Raw genomic sequence first — 9,029 nt, 5'->3', positions numbered from 1 at the left:
AAGGAACTGGGCAATTTGCAACTTCCTAAAAGCTATTTCCCAGGGAAAAAAAATCCCAACCAATCATTAAAAATACAAAAAATAATCCCTTTAAATAAATTCAGCTATGTGAAGGTGAATAGCAGCAGAGCAACATCTGTGCATCAGTGTTCCCGCCCACACACACACCATTGTAGTATTTTTAAAAATTATTAAATGGATTGTGTAGTTACATCTCTGTAGTGGGTTTGAGCACACCCTAACTACCAACTGCATCAGAGCAATCATCCTCCATGCTGAGATTTTTTCCTTCAACCTTCTATTTTTACTAGATGACAGTAAATCTCTTTTAACCTGCTAATACTGATCCTTAGTTAAGATGAAATAATCTGACCCTGGAAATGGCACAACTTGAACATCCCAAATGAATCACATGGAGGAAATATTTGCTGTCTTTCCCTGTGGAATGAGTGAAAGGTGAGGCATTGCTCTTGTGCTCACAAAATGCCTTAAAAAGCTTTTTATGCTGTGGCATTGATTCTGCACCCCAGTCAGTGTGAATGGGACTGCCAGTGTGTCCAAGGGATCCAGAGACAACACAGGCTTTGCAGGAAGAAATTGGTTTGCTCTCCTTTATAGCATTTGTGGGATGTTCCTGTTGCAGGTTCTGTGACTCAGATCTTTGTGGGTTGGCAGGGTCCTTTCCCATCCTTTGACTGGAGGCTGATGCAAGAGAGATTGTGCTTTGGGAAGGAATGGCCTGCCAACCACTGCACTGTACCTTGAACATCACAGTGAGAGGAATCAGGACTAATCAGGAAATAAATCAGGTTTTCATCATCGTAACTGAGAGACTGTTTCACCTCTGAAAGTCAGTGCAACGGTGCGATGAAAACACAATTAATATCTTCTAGAAATTCCCTGGGTGCATCTTTCCATCAAGATTATAGGCAATAAAATTATTAATGTTTCAAAACAATTAAGCCATAATGAAAATTAGTAAACTTTCCCCATCCTTTTGCCATTATTATTGATTAATTCCATCACTGAAACTTTACTGAGAACATTTTTAAGTAGGACAAACATCAGTAAGGCATAATTCAAGTAGAGTTGATCTTGCTTTAATGACCAAGTAACATCTTGAGATCCCTTCCAGACCAGTTTTTCTCCTAAAGCATTTTGAAAATCTGTTTTCTCAGCAGTGATTTGTATTCATTTCACATGGGTAGAGATGAGTACACCAGCTTCTTGAAATAGGGAAGTCAATCTCTAATGCTTTCAGATCAGGTCCAATTTTAACTTTTAGACATTAAAATATTCGAACACCTCAAAATATCTTAGTTGGACATAATGCATGCTATTTTACTGATTTTTAACAAGAAAAACTTGCTATTTGATACATTATGGTTCTAAAGTACTAATGGATAAGCAATTTTAAAGCATACAGTAAAATATTCTTCCTGTAGCTCAGCTTTTTTTTCATTCTTCCCATTTTAATTATTCCTTCTTCCCCTTTATTTAGCATTTCAATTGCAGTTCATCTTGAATGACTTAGAAGGAAATACTTTTGCAGAAGAGTAAATTATCATTTCCTTTGTGGAAAACAATTTTTCTTTTCTTAATCAAATGCAAACCAAGCAAAAAGCCAGAGAAAATATCTGTTTTTTTTCCATATTCTTTCTGACAAGATGAATTTACTTTCATTAGGACTTTACATAAACAGAAAAGAAAAAAATATTGTTGTATACAAGTTCTTAATAATCTTTTTGTCACATACAAACTAACCTGAAGTACTCTTCTAAATGTCTCTATTTGTAAACAGTAGGAAAAAATAGTATAGAAAACAGTAAAACAAAGCAAGCTATCTAGTTTCTTCTTTGTTTTTCTGTGTGATACTTCCCTTCTATACAGGGACTTGGGTCTGGAGATGCCAGAAGATGTTTGCAAGCACAGGTGTCTGAAACCACTGTTTGGGTTTATGTTCCAAGGACAACTTGGCTAACTCTCTGGACACATACAATTCCCTCTCAGCTGTGGGTACAAGAGTTTTGGAAAACTCTGTCATGTGCAGAGTGTGGCTGTCCTTCAGTCAGGGTCTTCACATACAAGGAGTTGCGTCCATCCCAGGACAGCTGAGGACGTGGGTGGACTAAGGAACCACACATGGATATGAGTTTGGATCCCTCAGGGAAATTCTGATTTGCCCCTACAAATGTGAACTGATGTTATCTCTGTCTCTCCTGCATGGAAATCTTTACCTTGCATGAAGGGGATAGATATAGATGAATAAAACACATTTTATTCATTTTTCAAAGCTTAAAATCATGAAATATCGTAACACATAAAGTGCATCAGGATCCATTTAACACATTCTTAAGTGAGCTGAATCGCAGTGCTGCCTTTCACAATAGCCTTGCTTATAGATTCAAAGGACAGAGAATGCTCTACCTCCTGCGGAGCACACGGGATTTCATCATGGATTACACCTGGTACCTACAGATACTTCTTTGTGCTATTGCCAGGTTACATCTTAGGAGGAATTCAAGGCTGAATCACCGCAATTATTAACAGCCCTATTGTTTTCTTCATGGCCGCTGGACACAGTTACCTCATACAGACTCTGCCAAAGACAGACACACCTTTTCTTCCTCTGACCTTGCCCTTCTCTTGCAAGGTTATTTTGTAGGGTGATGGTATGTCTAATCAAAAGAGGAGTTCTGTTCTTTGGTAGCTAGACACCACTTCAGACAATCAAAGAAATATTTTATTTATTTTCATTTTAAACTGGATTGCTGTAAAAAAGAATTACTAGCCTTGAATGTCTTGATTTATGATCAGATCCTTTTCCAGCTTTGGAAACTCAAAAAATAAGACAAAATTTACTGGTGTTACATGGTGTATGAAGGAGCTTTTGCACAGGGAATGACAGAGCTGCCCAGAATTTTATGAAAATGCAGACACTGAGCTATCAACATGCCTGATTAATTAACATTTGTTTATGTTCTGTTTCTTTCAACCTTATTTCAACACCCTAGAACTGATTCTAATAAAAACCCTTTGAGAGTTCTTTTTCCTTCCACACACTTAACTCATGATTGCAAAAATCATTACCACTTTTGATTATAATCTTTAATTAGCAGGAAAATATATGTGTTGAATTATTTAGTTAGCGCTCATTTTCATCGTGATGTTTTGACAGCTTTTGCATTAATAAATCTTTCATAGACCTGAAGACCCTGGAAAGCCTTAGATGTAGTTGTCTAAGGATTCTCTTAAACACTTTTCCTTCCAAGGACCTTAAAGCACAGTGTGCTACCCAGGATTTTTCACTCCCAGGTGAATTTCCTGATCACTAGCCTGTCTCTTCTGCTCACTTTAAAGCATAATGAATTTTTAAGAGCTTTCCTTCTCAAAATGAGAGGAGGAGATAACATCTCAGCACAGCCTGTCATGCAAGAGTGGTTGTGTGGCCCGAGGCCAAATCCATCACTTGTCTGCAGCATGGACTTCTGGGCTGGTTCTGGGACTGCTCCGTTGGATTTCCAAGGAGGAAGACTTTGATTTTAGCTTATTCTTTACAATGTTCTCAAAGGACTCTTTAACTCAGGGCTTTCGTGCATGATCTGGCATCCCATTTCTGTTAAATCCATATTTTTGGTGGGTGAGAACATTGGTTCAGATTCTCAGAAGGGCCTCAACATCTCTGCCAAGGCCTTTAGGGCTCAGACAGCAGAAGTTAAGGGTGTTCTATGGTTTGATCCATTTATGTAAAGCAAAGTCTGTAACCTGCAAAGAGCTTTGGATCAGAGGATATCTGGTTTCCTGTGCAAAACCACATTAGACCTAGTGGGGATCCCTGCCAAGTTGTAATGTAAGAAAAAAGCCTTTTAGACTGGGCCCATACTTGTTATTTAAAACATAACACTGTCCCTACTCGTTCAGCTCTAAGCTTGCTATCCCAGCCAGCATGAAATGCTGAGCCAGTGAACTGCAGTTCTGTGTTCTCAAGTTCTCTGGCAACATTTGAGTCTATCAAGGCTTTAGGCTGTAGATAGGATGATGAGTTTAAGGTTTAGCTGATTATTGGCTTGATGTGTTTTTCTATTTAATCTGATGAAATGTCTGTGTCTGTAATTGCAAGTATTTACTTCTAAGTTAATGTAATTTATTAACTTTAACGAGCAAATAAGCACCTAACCACTATGGAAAGAGATGCTCCCCAAATATTTAAATAATAATAAATAACACAGACTCAAAGGAGATCCGAGACTGGAGTAATTGCCCCATGTGCCATTATGCCCATACAATAAATAATTTAAAGCTGCTTTAAATGCTTCCTGCCACCACTGTGGAGTACAAATAATTTTGCATGGTTCATTTGCTGCAGTACTTCGTTTTCTTTGCTGCTTCTGGAAGGAGTGATTTTTATTAGAAAAATGACTATAGAAAGAGTGTGTTATTATAGGTTTAGTTTCCATCAGGAAATTCTCAATCCAAATCAAACTGGAATCAATGCAGCAGAGGAGTGCTTGCAATGGAATAGCACAATTTGTTCAGAGCAGGGTGGTGCTGACCACCCATCTGGAAACTGGTGAATTTCAAAAGATGCATGAATTATGCAAAAGTGTATTACTAATAATGAACTCTGTTTGTGAACTTGTTCTGAACAAACCTCAGAACTATGGCAGATAACCTGAGACCAAATCATAAAGTTTGTTAAAAAAAAATAGCAATGAGAGATAGGGATTTCCTCTAGAAAGTTTCCTTTGGACAATTTCTGATTCACCCTCAACCAAATATCCAAACCCTTAAAAACAACCCCAAAAAACCCACAAAATAACCTAAATTTTTACAAAAAAATAAGCTAAAGTGAAATTCAGGCATTCTATCTCCAAGAGTATCCACTCAGGATTTTATTACAATTCAATAACTTCACTTCAAATATTTATTCAAATTGCTTCTCCTGGTTTGTCCCTATATTTCAATGTCCTCTACTGAATGCAGAAGTATGAGCATTGATAGAAGTAACATGTGGATAGAGAATCTTAGAGTGTTATGGTGTTAATTTAAACAGTGTCACTCTTTCCTGTACAACTTGAGTAACATTTAATATTCCTAGAGCCAAACCACTTTTTGAGGCATCCTTGAAGACAACATGCTGCATCTCAAGGACTTATCACCAGACTTGCATCCTGACAAATTAATCTTTTCAATCCCTTTTTCAGCATGTCAACTTTTTATGCTGGTCTTTTCACTAAATGAGTTGTTTATACTCATCACCCTTCATTTAACTTCAATAAGATGTTCAAACTATGATATTATCTCTTTTTTTTTTAAGGGACTTGCAAGTCTGGCATCTCTGTAAGGGTAGAAAGGATAAAATGATGTTCCTGACAGCAGAAATGATTAATACAAGGCTCTTGAGACGACACTTTTGTGTTCATTATGTTTGCTGAGATGACTCAACACAGTATCAGAAATGCAGAATCTGTGAGCAGCCTGTTACCAAATTTGTAGTGTCTGTTGCACTCTGTGAGCCCACAGAGGTCTGGGAAGGGAAGGAAACTTCTGGTCAGAGCAAAGAGTTAATGGACAAATGCAGTACTTCGTTTTGAAAAAGCAGAAAATAAGTGAGCATAACAAAGAAACGTCCCCAAAGCTGAATCTGCCTCCTAAGCAGCAGTTAAGCACTTTGGTTGGTGAGCAGAGCAGATGGAAATCAGTTAACATGGAATCAACCCTGAGCAACATGGGCATCACAGGACCTTCACCAGAGGAGATGAAAGAGGACAGAGAGGTAAGAGGAGCTTTTTGTGGGTTGTTTGACTCTGGGCTTCATGTGTTCCATGTGTAAGAGACGTGAGAGGGGGAGTTAGCATTCCTGGGTGCATTTCTGAAGAGCATTTCTGCTTCTGCTCTGAGTCTGACCCTGACTCTCTGCACATTAATCTGGAGTTGGTGTGTCATCACTACCCAGCCTGCAGGGAAAATGAGATCCTTACAGCACTGCCCCCCTGTTTCCCTCTCCTCCTTGTCCATCACATCCCACCAAAGGGCCCAGTGATGCCGCTTGCTGGTACTTGGTGTGAGCCCTTTGGCCGTGGTCCTGTTCTGACCCTCCCCAGGGGAGCTCTTGGGTGCTCCAACAGGGAAGGTGACCATCCTCCCATGCAGCTGGAGGTGGGAGGGGTGAAGGTGAGAGGACAGAGATCCCAACCCCACAGACAATCCCAGCCACTGGCAGCCACCTTGTCCCTACTCTGGATAACATGGAAATCCCCTCCCCCTTCTGCCTGAGCTGCTGCACTTGCTCCCTTCTGCTGTTCCATCTATCATATTCCTGTGGTTGAAGGAGGATTCTCCCACCGCCTGTGGTATGAAACTCTTGGCTGCTGGGCACAGTAGATAGGAGTTGGTGAACAAGAGGAAAAGAAGGCAAGTTTAACATCTGGTCTATGAAAAGCAGAGCAGGAAAAACAAGACTGGAGAATGGGTCATGGAGTACACTACTGACATCGGCAAACAAAGCAAAAATCTATTAATTAAAGAGGAAGTAACTAAAACCAAGTTAATGGAATATTAACTGATTGATAAATACTTACATATACATAACCTATACTGATATAATTAGATTCATTGATAAATTGGAAGTAATATCTATTTATTAAAATGTAGTAAAATTTTAAGTCTCCAGTGAGTTTGCTGTCACTATTCTTTTTTTGCCTTATAACGGCAAGTCTTCCTAAATTTGACCTTAAAGCAGTTACTGACCACATTTATTCAGTTAGTACTCATCTCCCTTTAGAGATGAGTGTGTGTTTTGTTTGAGTTGGTACGCTGGCACTGTCACCTGCACTTTGTGCACCCCAAGTGCAAAGGTGTAAGAGGTTACCATCTGCCTGTCTCTTCTCTCCCAGGGTGCTTGAATCAGCAGCCAGAGTGAAACCAGCAGCTCAGCACTGAGAGGGCTGGGCTGCCAACCTCTTAACTTTTGTCAGGGCATTGAGTACTGCCTTATATCTGCTCAACCTTTAGGGGCAAATTAACCATGGACTTTAAATTTGTGCATTCTATTAGTATGACAAAATGCAAAAGATGTTTTGTACCCTGTTATGGGGGAGAGTTCACCTGCCAGCTTAACAACTTAACTTTCCTAATTCCTCTATGACAAGTTGCAGCTCCTGGTCTCTTTTAGAGGTGCAAATCCACAAAGGAACCAGGAGGTGGTTGTGATTGTGGCTGATATCTCAGTAGGCATTTTCTGCCCATGAATGACTGCCATAAAACAGCAGCATTTGACCGGTCATCCTGTGAGCAGCAAGCTCTTATTTATTCAGTTTGCGTGTGGGTCTCTAAGCCTATCCACTGGTATTTCCAAGATATTTAATAGTGACAGTAATTGTTATAATCCTTTCATTCAGTAGCAGGCTTGAAGCCTACTCTTTCCAGAATAAGTCACGTGTTGACAGCTGGACTGAAAAACCACCCACAGATGTTGCTTAATAGGAGCCTGAGTAAGTCCACCCACTGCTGGTACATTTAGTCCTCCTAGAGGAGGCAGGTGTATAATCTAGGAAATTTTCCAGTTCAGCCCTTACAGGTATGAATCATTAATGTTTAGTGCAAAGAAATAATGTCTTTTTTACCCATGGGGAAAAAGACCACAGACATGGAAAAAAGAGTGAGGACATCTGGGAGACAGCTCACAAGCAGAAAGTAGTCAATTTTTCTTTACACCAAACTGGCCACTGGTTTTCACTATGAGAAATAACACAGAGAGCCTCTCCCAATACTCTGAGATATTTTTTCATGTCTTATCTGGAGCATTCATGCCGTCTGCAAGACAGTGTGAGAGGCATCAGGCTTTGAATCAGCAGAAATAATTGGACCCTTCTACTCCTGGTGGCTCTGGGAGGTGTCCTGCTCTAGTTTTGCTTGAGTGAAATGGTGAACTTGGAGTTTCTACGTCCTTTGTTGAGTTTCTCTCTTTGTCTGTTGCCTTCGTATCACACATGGGCAGGGGACAGCCCAGACTTTCCTTGCCAGAGGGTAGAAGAACACAGCACCAGGGGCAGAAAGAGAGGGTTGGAATTGAGAATCATCCTTACTAAGCACTGCTGAACAGAAAAAGGTCCACTGGGTTGTTTTCAGAAAAGAAGAGGCTTCTAGGACAAAGCCCAAAAACGTCCTCAACACACAGAATCCAGTTTATTCCCATAGCCCTGAGACAGTGCTGAAAACAGCTAAGTAAATAATAGCCTGAGAAAAAAGAGAAGCTACCATTTATCCCTCTTTTTCATTTTTGCTTATTGTCTTTTGGAACCTTTTTCAAAACTGGATTATTTTGTAAAGGTAGAGACTAAAACCTCAATGAATCAATCAATTGGAGAGTCCCAGGATGGCCATCCCAAACCTCATCTTTGAATGTGAACTTTGATCCAAAAACTATCAGCTTTTTGCAGTACTGGAATATCACCTGAATTGTGTGACCTTGGACAACCAGGTTCTTTTGCCTGTGCAAACCTGGGCATTTTCTACTCCATGTGCAGCAGCCCTGCTCTGGGTGTGTGACTCAAGACCATTTCTTCTTTACTACAGTTCTCTCTCTTCAAAACAGAACATTTAAGAAAAGAACCAGAAAGAAAAGGGCATTTCATTTGTGATTAGTGTGATTTACTCGAGAGATGACAGGCTATGGGGCTCCTGGCTGGTCCCCACAAGGTGTGCATAATGCAATTAGTCACAGGGCAACATAAATAGACAGATCTGAACTGCAAGCACTGCCGTGACCAGAAAACGTGCAGCAGCCTCCTCTGGGCAAATGGCATTTTTCCTAGCATTTACAACACTCCTGGCAAGATGGTGCCTGCTTTTGCCCAGAGCTCTTAGTTATGGAGGTATGAGCTTCACTTGGCATTAACCAAGAGCTGAGTAAGCCATACATTTTCATGGGGCTGTTGACTTCTTAAGGAGGTAGACAGCACTCTAATTCCTTATCTATTTTTATTGGAGTGAATATCCTTGTCCTGAAAAAACTGAAACCAAAAATC

The sequence above is a fragment of the Catharus ustulatus genome, chromosome 8 (assembly GCF_009819885.2).
Source record: "Catharus ustulatus isolate bCatUst1 chromosome 8, bCatUst1.pri.v2, whole genome shotgun sequence".
Lineage (NCBI taxonomy): Eukaryota > Metazoa > Chordata > Aves > Passeriformes > Turdidae > Catharus > Catharus ustulatus.
Note: the sequence above shows the minus strand (reverse complement) of the source record.